Raw genomic sequence first — 11078 nt, forward strand, 5'->3', positions numbered from 1 at the left:
AGCAGCAGCTCTTTCTGCCACCCTGCTGTCTCCTGGCACCTTGTCCAGCCCTCAGCCTTCCTACCACTCAGACGAGGTCCCCAAGAATGTGAACCTTGGAGTGTTTGGGCTTGATACTTCTTCAGGTATTCTCAGATTTCAAAACAGAGTTTTACTGCACATGCATTTTTAAAACCAGCACCATTAGTAAAGAAAATGTTAAAAATTCTATTTAACTCTACACACCAAATGTCAAGGCTCTTTGTGGAACAAGAGCAGGGGTTAATCTTGTTAGTCAAGGGTTAATCTGGGGTTAATCATACTTCTCGGGAAGCTGCAGACTGAAAGGGCAAAGTTCAGATGGTTTTGGCATGATCACCATTTACAGTAATTCTGACTTGACATTTCTCAGGCCAGTGTCCCTCTGGCTTCAGTCCAGGCCATGAACCAGGAAGTAGGTTAGAGATCAGCATCTCGATCTCATGACTGTGAAGGGACACCTGCCTCCAGGTGTGTGGCCTCGAGCTGCAACTCCTGCTCCAGCCCCAGCTCCCATGATGAGAAGGTGAGAATTCAGGAAAGACTCTGGGGAAAGGTTTGTTGGAGAAGGTGATGGCACCCCACTCCAGTACTCTTGCCTGGAAAATCCCATGGATGGAGGAGCCTGCTGGGCTGCATTCCATGGGGTCACTAAGAGTGGGACACAACTGAGCGACTTCACTTTCACTTTTCACTTCCATGCATTGGAGAAGGAGATGGCAACCCACTCCAGTGTTCTTGCCTGGAGAATCCCAGGGGTGGGGGAGCCTGGTGGGCTGTCATCTATGGGGTCACATAGAGTTGGACACGACTGAAGCGACTTAGCAGCAGCAGCAGCAGCAGCAACAATAGAAAGGAACTGGAAGCCAAGAAACATTCACTCGCCCTCCCTACCCCCAAAGAGTAGATAGCTCTTCTTAAATTAAAAGTGATACTTCAGTTCAGTTCAGTCGCTCAGTCGTGTCCGACTCTTTGCAACCCCATGAATCACAGCACGCCAGGCCTCTCTGTCCATCACCATCTCCCGGAGTTCACTCAGACTCACATCCATCGAGTCGGTGATGCCATCCAGCCATCTCATCCTCTATCGTCCCCTTCTCCTCCTGCCCCCAATCCCTCCCAGCATCAGAGTCTTTTCCAATGAGTCAACTCTTCGCATGAGGTGGCCAAAGTACTGGAGCTTCAGCTTTAGCATCATTCCTTCCAAAGAAATCCCAGGGCTGATCTCCTTTAGAATGGACTGGTTAGATCTCCTTGCAGTCCAAGGGACTCTCAAGAGCCTTCTCCAACACCACAGTTCAAAAGCATCAACTCTCCTGTGCTCAGCTTTCTTCACAGTCCAACTCTCACATCCATACATGACCACTGGAAAAACCATAGCCTTGACTAGACGGACCTTTGTTGGCAAAGTAATGTCTCTCCTTTTCAATATGCTATCTAGGTTGGTCATAACTTTTCTTCCAAGGAGTAAGCGCTTATAAAACCAGAATATAATATAAAAACGTATAAAGGGATTGTTGATATACAGAATTCCTTTTCTAAGAAGTAGTGAAATGATCAACTGAATGTATAGACTTTACTAAGCATGCGTGTGTGCACGTGTGTATAATCATTATGCAACTTTTTTTTTTCTGTTATGACCTAGAGAATAGTAAGCTTAGTAAAATAACTCAGAGGAAGACAAATACTATATGTTATCACTTATATGTAGAGTGTAAAAAATATACAAGTGAATATATCTGCAAGACAGATTCACAGACATAGAAAACAAACTTATGGTTACCTAAGGGAGAGGGAAGAGAAGGGGAAGGACAAGTTAGGGGTATGGCATTAACAGATACTACTATTACATACAAAACAGATAAGCAGAAAGGTTATACTGTATACCACAGGGAATTATACCCACTGTCTTGTAATAATCTCTAATGGAGTATAATCTGCAAAAAATACTGAATCATTATGTTGTACATCTAACATAACTCAACTATATTTTAATCAAATTTCGAAAAAAAGGTATCGAGAACACTTCCCGCGTCATTAAGAAACTAAAGAAAGATATGGTAAGAGAAACAGTCAAGACCTTTTAAATTTCTTTTTAGTACCAAAACTTTTTAGATCAACTTGGCCTGAGAGAAAGAGCTGGAAGAACTTTGCCGAGTTATTAGCTTGTCTTTCAAGTAAATGATGTAATCTATATTTTTCTCTATATGTCTTGAAACCATGGAAAATTGTGTGTGTGTGTGTGTGTATTAATTTCTATCCTTAGGAACATTGTTTTGGGAGCACTCAATTTCTAATCATATTGAGGAAAAGACCCTGAACACCATTTTCCATGCTAATGGAGAAATTTACCTAAGTGCAGACTGACGCAGCTTAGTTCTTCCTGCCAAATTACGTAAAGGCTGAAGGTCCCCTCAGCAGAATGAAGGATGACACAGGGCACACATCACACTCTATTCATAGCGTAGAGTTCTTTTCAAGGCTTTTGCCTGCATTTTATTACCTACTTACTATTAATTTATTACACAGGGTTGCCATATTTTAAGAGTAAAGTGAATGTTTTAGATGGATTGTTTTCCTTTCATTTCTTCCATATTGTTGACTTCTATTTTTTTTTTTTTTTAATTTAGGCTGTTTAGGCTTCTCCCTGAGGCAGTTTTTCTTCAGTGATTGCATTAATTTGTGTGCATTCACTCTAGACATTTTTCAAAACAGGATCCCCACATGTTGAGTTTGTCTTTTATTCCCTCTTACCTACAAATCATTCTTCCCCTGGGGTGATTTACAGAAAGAAGCCTGTTTAGTGAAACTTCTTGCAGTTTGCCTTAAGGGGCAGTCCCTTCTCAAATGTCAGATTCTGGAGAAGTAACAGCTCACGTAGAGAGAATTTTGTCCGTGACAAAAGTATTAGCACCAGGAACCAGTCTGAGCCTTGCCTATGGACAGCTGGTTATATTCAGCGCAATCAAGTCTGCATGAAGTACTCTGGCCACCAGAGCTGCTCGAGAGTTCATCCTGACTCCTGCTGCTGCCAAGTCGCTTCAGCCGTGTCCGACTCTGCGCGACCCCATAGACGGCAGCCCACCAGGCTCCTCCATCCCTGGGATTCTCCAGGCAAGAGCACTGGAGTGGGGTGCCATCTCCTTCTCCAATGCATGAAAGTGAAAAGTGAGAGTGAAGTCGCTCAGTCGTGTCCCACTCTTAGCAACCCCATGGACTGCAGGCCACCAGGCTCCTCCGTCCATGGGATTTTCCAGGCAAGAGCACTGGAGTGGGCTGCCATTGCCTTCTCCGTCATACTGGCTACTTTGTGCTAAACCCTAGCCCTTCTCCTAGCACTACCTTTAGAGTTAACCTGGCCTTTCCTTATAGAGTTCCTTTCTAACACAGCTTTTTTTCTTTCTCTTCTGAGAATAACTCCTTATATTTCAACTTTTGGTACACTTAGAACAAAATTTTCTCTGGTCATTCTTGAGCTGGACAACTCACTCCAGGCTTACCGCCCCAAAATTCCATGTCTTAATCTGCAGTTTATGACCCAGTTCAGATGCATAGACCTTGGTGGTAAGAGAGGGGGTGGTGACGGTGGTGATGACCACGTGGGGAACCGCAGGGTAAGAGAGAGGAGCATCTCTTCATGATCCCTTTCCAGCTCTATTGCGTTGATTTAAGTGTGACTGCTGAGTGCACTGAAGGGTTTCTTTCTATAAGTACGATCAATAAATGCAAGGATGATTTTCAGATAGACTCAGCCACTGGTTTGGCTACAGTTTTTCTTTGTCCCAGACTGCAGGGGGGTGGAGAGAGAGAGACAGAGAGACAGAGAGGTAGGTAGGTTCTGATCCTAGAGGGCTGTGAATTTTTCAGAGTAATTACTCTTTGGAAACTATGAATGGCTTAATGGTTGTTTTTGTAGAGTCACTAATTTACACCTCCTGCAATAGATTGAATTATTGGCTCAGGGGCAGGAACATCAGTTAGGTAACCTTGGATTTAGAGCTTGAACAGAAAAAGGTTAGAGCCAGCCATCTAACTTCCCTAGACAGTCCCAGAACTCATCCTAGGGGTGAATGATGCTGTCCTATCTACTGTGACTTATTCCGGTTCCCAGAACCCTGCTATTACTTGGCTCTGTCCCTGGAGGCAGTATTACCTAGAGGTTGTGTGGCGTACACGCTCAGTTGTGTCCAACTCTTTGCAACCCAGTGGACTGTAGCCTACCAGGTTCCTCTGTACATGGGATTTTCCGGGCAAAAATAATGGAGTGGATTGCTAGCTCCTTCTCCAAGGGATCTTCCCAACCTGCATCTACTGAGTCTCCTGTGTTGCCAGGCAGATTCTTTACCACTAGCGCCACCTGGGAAGCCCCATGCCTGGTGGTTAAAGGAGTGAAATTTGGATCCAGACACTCTTGGGCTCAAGTTCTGACTCTGCCGTTTATGCGCTGAGTTAGTAGAGTGTCTGGTGCATAGTGAATGCTTAATAAATGGTACCTATTGTCAGCATTAGTTGTCTTAGTGGTAGAAGTAATAATAATAAAGTGTAGCAGAAGTTGACTGCTAACACCACCCTTAAGATGTTGTTTAGGTACCGTTAGAATTAGCTGAGCTACTATGACTTCCAGATACATATGACATTTCTGTATAGCCACATTGAATGTGCTAAGGTTTAAGGGGCAGGGTGCTCAGGACTGAGAGGGCCTCTGGCAGGTGGCTCACCGGGGCAGTGTCTGCTGGAGCCCGTTCTCTCTCCTCGGCTTCCATTCCCCTGTTCATGCCTCTTGAATTTTTTTCCTTCTCCTGTGTAAGATGTAGATAATAATAGCCTCTGTCAAATTAGCTAATCCATGCGAAAAAATGAGCACAGTGCCTGACCCTTAGGAATCACTCAAGGGTAACATTAAACTTTCATTGTTCAGTTTTTCTCACTATACAGCAATTCATTATTTACCTATTGGTTGGCCTCATGACTTCTTAGGGATAGAGACTGAGTCTTACTCTGTTTATCTCCATCGCAGTGCCTGGCACATAGTAGGGGCTCAAAAACCAGCAGTTGCTCTTATGAAGTTTCTGGTTTCTTCCTCCTATGGCTTTAGATAGCAAAAAGGAGTGGTTCCAGAAGAAAACGGTGGTAGTACATAACAATAGCTAGTATTCATTGTTAACTGTGTACTAAGCACTCAGTTAATTGCTGTACATGTTTTATTCTAAGGCAGGGCAACTGTGTGGGGCTAGTACCATTTTACTAATGAGAACACTGAACCTTCTAGAAATGAAGAAGTTTAGCCGAGATCGCCCACTTGGTCAGTGGCAGAGCAGGGGTTAGAAAGCATGCAGTCTCACTGAAGTGTCTCTGTTGCTTCCCAGAGGTGGGCAGGAAGCCAGGAGGATGCCAGGGAATGTGGCTCAGACGAGCAGGAAGTGCCTGAGGTACAAGGTATAGAAATGAAAAGGGGCCAGGGCCCAGGAAACCCTCCACCCTGGATTCCAAGTTGAATCTTCCTCCTAGCTTTCTGCAGACTGAGGTTGCCTTGGTTCAACTCTACTTCCCTGGGTTGCTAGCCTGAGGCTGGCATCCCCGTTTTCAGCTGAGGCTTTATGTACCTGCAAGGAGGAGGTCGTGCAAAGCATTGTACACACCATATGGGGCCCTATTCGCATTTAGTGAGTGCTCAGCTGTGCACAGTGTCTCCTTAATGAACCACATGCCAGTCAAGCGTCGCTATATTTATCTAAGCCCTGGGAGCTGAGTGCCTGCTGTGACTGGACTCACATGCCCCAGAACAGCGCCTTGCAGGTTGTTCCAGTTTTCCTTGTGGTCAGGGCCTTCAGGCCCTTCAATCGTTTGTTCCCTGGCAGAATCAGCTGGTTTCTAGGTGTTCTGAAGCCAGAAAAAATGTTTCCCTCCTGAAGGAGGGATATATACAGAGAATAAGTGCTAAAGAAGGACCTTGAAACTACATCTGCTGTGCCCTTGACTTCAAGGCTACATTCAAACCTTGCAGACAGATGAGGCATTATTTTTCTTTTCTCCTCATGTTTCTTAGGAGAGGACCCACAGTCCTGAATGTGCCCTGCCCCTGCAATCCCCATCAGTTTAATTTCTTCCATATAATCTAAAACCTTTATGCCTTTTTCCTTACTCTTTCTAAGAAATACTCTGTTTATATGCACTCAGATCAGAGAGCTTGCCAATATGATCACTTCTGTGGTCAGAAATCAACAGTAGGAATAACTGATATTTACTTAACATTTATTAAGTGCCGGCTACAATACTAAGCACTTGAGAGACATCATCTCATTTTTTTTTTTTCACCTCAAAATAACCCTTTGAATGGGCATCATGTCTCTGTTTTATCAACAAGACTGGTTTAAGTTTCGGAGATATAATTTGTCTAAGGCTACACGGCCAGTCTATGCAGGAGTCTAGCTAGACAGAAAAGTTCTTTACTAAATAGTTTTTTACTTCCTTTCTTCTTCCCAACTGTAGTCATTTTCTTCAGCTGTTCTTCCCATTCCCACCAAATAAAAGCCCAGGCGTAAAAAGTCACACACACACGTATACAGACAGGACTGATAAGACTGTGACAATTTGGCTTAATGGTGTAGCCACTGTGAGACACAAGCCCTTTGTGGTTTTCTCAGGGTGTGTGCCCAGAAGTGGGATTGCTGGGTCATGTGGTAGTTTTATTCCTAGTTTTTAAAGGAGCCTCTGTACTGTTCTCCACGGTGGCTGTATCAATTTAGGTTCCTACCAACAGTGCAAGAGGGTTCCATTTTCGCCACACCCTCTCCAGCATTTATTGTTTGTAAATTTTTTGATGATGGCTTTTCTGACTGGTGTGAGGTGGTACCTCATTGTAGTTTTGATTTGCATTTCTCTAATAATGAGTGATATTGAGTATCTTTTCATGTGTTTGTTGGACATCTGCATGACTTCTTTGGAGAGATGTCTGTTTAGGTTTTCCTCCCACCCAAATGTTCATTGCAGCACTATTCACAGTAGCCAAGACATGGAAGCAACCTAGATGTTCATCGACAGATGAATGGATAAAGAAGTATGGTACATATAGACAATGGAATGTCACTCAACCATAAAAAGGAATACATTTGAGTCACTTCTAGTGTGGTAGATGAACCTAGAGTCTGTTATATAGAGTGAAGTAAGTCAGAAAGAGAAAAACGAATTTTACATATTAATGCATATGTATGGAATCTAGAAAAATGGTACTGATGAACCTCTTTGCAGGGCAGGGATAGAGACACAGACTTAGGACACAATGGAGGAAGGAAAGGGTTGGAGGAATTGAGAGAATAGCACTGAACGTAAACATTACCATATGTAAAATAGATAGCCAGGGGGAGGTTTCTGTATGACGCAGGGAGCTCAGCCTGGTGCTCTGTGACGACGTAGAGGGGTGGGATGGTGGGGGGTGCGGGAGAGGATCGAGGGAAGGAACATACGTATATCTATGGCTGATTCACGTTGTACGGCAGAAGCCAACCCTATTGTAAAGCAATGATCCTCCACGTAAAAATAAATTTCAAAACATGCAAGCCATTTCCTCACAAGATTGTTTCTTATCCTTTGTAAAACTTTGGCACCTGTAGATTGTGTTTCCGCTCGACTGGAATGTGGTTTTATGGTGCTTAACCTGTAAGGTGAGTAGTAGGGGGCAGCCCAGATTCCCATGGAGGCAGGTGCCCCAATCTTGGCCTTGTGAGATCTGTGTCATCTCTGCTGTGTGTGAGTCTCAGAGTATGGAAAGAGAAGAACGCTAAGTTCTGGGTCTAGCCCTGCCGCTGCTGCAGCCTGTGACCTAGAGCAGAGCACATCTGTCCTGCTGGTAGAAACTAAGCTTGCTTTCCCACAAAGCTGAAATCTGAGTAGAAGGCCTTGACTTGGTCTTACAACCTAAAAGTCTGTTTGCCTTCCCACCTTAGTCAGTAACATTTACAAGACAGTGGCAAAGCTGAGTCTCCCCACCCCCACCCCGCTCAGGCCCTCAGTCTTGCCATCTGCACAGCAAGAAGCGTGGGCCCCGTGCTTGCTGGCCTCCCCAGCAGCTCTTGGTTTAGAACTCCAGGGAGCTGCAGGCAGATGCCTCTCTCACCCTGCAGAGTTCTGACCGGAGAGGAGTTTCAATGAACCCAGCCAGGGCTAATCTAAGTGGAAAAGGGTGTTATTGGAAGAATAGTTGTGCAGCTCATAACCCAAAATGTGTTAAATAACTAGACATAGGGATGCCGGGAATCAGGGTACCCTCAAATACCTCTCCAGCGAGAGTTCATGAACTTTCCCCCTTGAGCACGGCCTGGGATGACTCCCAACACAGCCCATTTCTGTGATTTTCTGTTAAAAATCATGAATTCTGTCATGGACTAGTCAATTTTGGAAGGGGCGTGGGGGTGGGCAGGGTCAACCAGCAGGAGGAAGCTGCTGGAGGCCATTGTTGTGGGCAGCACAAATGGTCCAAAGCAGAGGACTGGGTGGGATGCCCCCACACACGTGCACCCAGAAGCGTACAAATATGTGTGCCTTACAGAGAAAGGCCGTATATAGTAGATAATGATGTAAGTAATGATGTGTTCACCATGGGCAGCTGCATCTGGGTGTTAAATGTGGGAGGAAGACACCATAGACCAGTAACAGAAACTACAATGTCACTTATTAAATGTTTTCAGGCAGCTGTGGTTAGAGGAAAGAGTAAGGGGTTTCAAAGCAAAAGCCTTGGGGGAGGGACCATCTATTAGCTTTAGGCACAAAGGAAATCTCACAGTACCGTCTCAACGAGGAAAGTACCACCACTGTGAATTAGGATCTTCCCTTCCTTCCTGCCACGCTTCTTAGGCGGCGCTAGTGGTAAAGAACCCATCTGTCAGTGCAGGATATGTAGGAGACCCAGGTTCTATTCCTCGGTTGGGAAGATCCCCTGCAGGAGGACACGGCAACCCACTCCAGTATTCTTGCCTGGAGAATCCCATGGACAGAGGAGCCTGGTGAGCAATGGCCCATATGGTCACAAAGAGTATGAAATGACTGAAGGGACTTAGCACGCACACACACATGCACGCACGTACTTCCTTCCTGCCAGACCCTGTGTCATCTTTTCCACTTTGATGGGATTTGGGCAGTGTTCAACCTATTGAGAGTTTATGTCTTTATTTGTACAATACTCCTATTCCAACAATTAACAACAGTTAACACTTAGCCAGGACTCAGCATGTGCCCAGCAGATCACGTGTGTGTGAGCTGGGCTCCTCACAGTCCTTGGACACAGTTCTGGAACACCCTGCATTTATAGGTGAGAAACTGAGGCTTACAGGAGTTAAGGCTGGTAGTGAGGCACCCAGTCCAGTGGTGGACAAAGTGATGGAGCGACCAGGCCCAGGAGCCTATGGCCAGGTCTGAATTCTGGCCCCTGCACTTCTGGCATGGAGTCCTTGGGCATGCTGCTGAGTCGTTGATCTGTAAAATGGAGATAAGGATGGGCCCCTTACCGTAGCGTGGGATGGGGGTGTGTGATCTAATAACACAGACAGTGCCTGGAGGCAGAGTGGTGCTCCGTTACGTTTGCTGTTACTAATAAGGGCTTCAGTTAGTCCTGGGCAGATTAGAGATCGGAACCCAGGCTGACTGACTCCAAAACACATCCTCCGTGACAGAACCTGTCTGGTTCAGGCCTGAGAGGTGCAGTAGAGGGAAAAGGGGGAGAGGAGGAGGAGGAGGAGGCAGGGCAGGGGTGAGGGAGCGCGGAGGAGGGGAGCCTCAGAACTCCGGGTTTCTCTCAGCCTTGTCGCTATGACCTTGAACTAGATACCTAGAAAGTCAGCAGCAGTTCCTGGATCCCTGTACTGGATTGAAGCATTCTGGCTTCCCCTTAAGCTTCTTACTTCAGGAGGCTTTAGGAAGGGGGTACTTAGGAAAAAAGAAGAGAGGAGGCAGAGAGTGACTAAGAAAAGAGATGAAGTCAGAGAGAGAGAGAGAGAAAGCAGATAAACATACAGACTGACAGAGAGAGAGTGAATGATACCCAAAAGAAGAGAAACATAGACACCCACTTTGAGACGAGAAAGGAAGTAGAGCAGGAGCTTAAAGAAAAGCAGGTGAGAGGCTGGGCGAGGTGGAGCAGAGACAGAGCGGAGGTTTCGTGCTGCCCTGCCTGCGACTGCGGGAGGGGCGGACCCTGCAGTGCTTCGGCCTCCATCCGAGCAGAGCACCTCCTGTGAAGCGGGCAGCCCAGGGGCTGGGCCGAGGAGGGCCGTGACAGGAGGCCTCTGTATCTGAGTGGGAGACAGGAGCGCTCTGCTCTGTGTCTTGCCCAGGATGCCACAGATGGAGTGCAGAGTTTTCACCAGTTGGTGATAAAGGCTTGTTTGGAGAGGCCTTGGGCTGAACAGCATACCAAGGTTGGGCCACAAGGGTGCTGAGACTCAGGAGCCTAAAGACTGATTTTACACCAGGGGATAGTTTCTATAAAGTCACCTGTATACATTAGACAGACTTTGAGAATCTCTGCAAGGATATCCAGCCTTGTGCTCATCATGCTCAGTCGCTTAAGTCACGTCTGAGTCTTTGCCAGCCTGTGGACTGTAGTCCGCCAGGCTCCTCTGTCCATGGAATTCTCCAGGCAACAATGCTGGAGTGGGTTGCCATGATCCAGGGATGGAACCTCTGTCTCTTGCATTGCAGGATCCATCCTTAATAATTACCAGTTTTTCAGTAGGATTGATGTGGAATCTCACTTCATAAGTAGTGCATTTTTAAAAACAATATCAATGTAGGGACTTTGTAATCAGAGGAACAAAAGTTTTAAATTAAGTCCTCAGTATACTCCTGAAATGAGAGGGCAGGGAGAATCACATCCCTTGACGTACAGCACGGATGACCGTGTTCATCCCACAAGTGGGCAGTGGCTAAGGGGAAGGGGCAGAATGTTTGAAAATATTTCTCCTTGATGCTTCCAAAATACTTTGAAAACCTGATGACAAGTCTCCCTCTGATTCTTCAAGAAGGATGAAATTATTAATGTCCCTTCAACTTGGACGAGTTTCATTCCT

The 11078-nt window shown here is 45.8% G+C and overlaps 1 protein-coding gene across 1 annotated transcript in view; it reads left to right on the forward strand.

Moving 5' to 3' along the window:
• DOCK2 (dedicator of cytokinesis 2) overlaps positions 1-11078 on the forward strand; it is a 444911-nt gene that overhangs the window by 82460 nt on the left and 351373 nt on the right. The gene's annotated exons all lie outside the window — the stretch shown is intronic.

This window comes from Capricornis sumatraensis, chromosome 18 (genome assembly GCF_032405125.1).
Source record: "Capricornis sumatraensis isolate serow.1 chromosome 18, serow.2, whole genome shotgun sequence".
In the NCBI taxonomy this organism is placed as follows: Eukaryota; Metazoa; Chordata; class Mammalia; order Artiodactyla; family Bovidae; genus Capricornis; species Capricornis sumatraensis.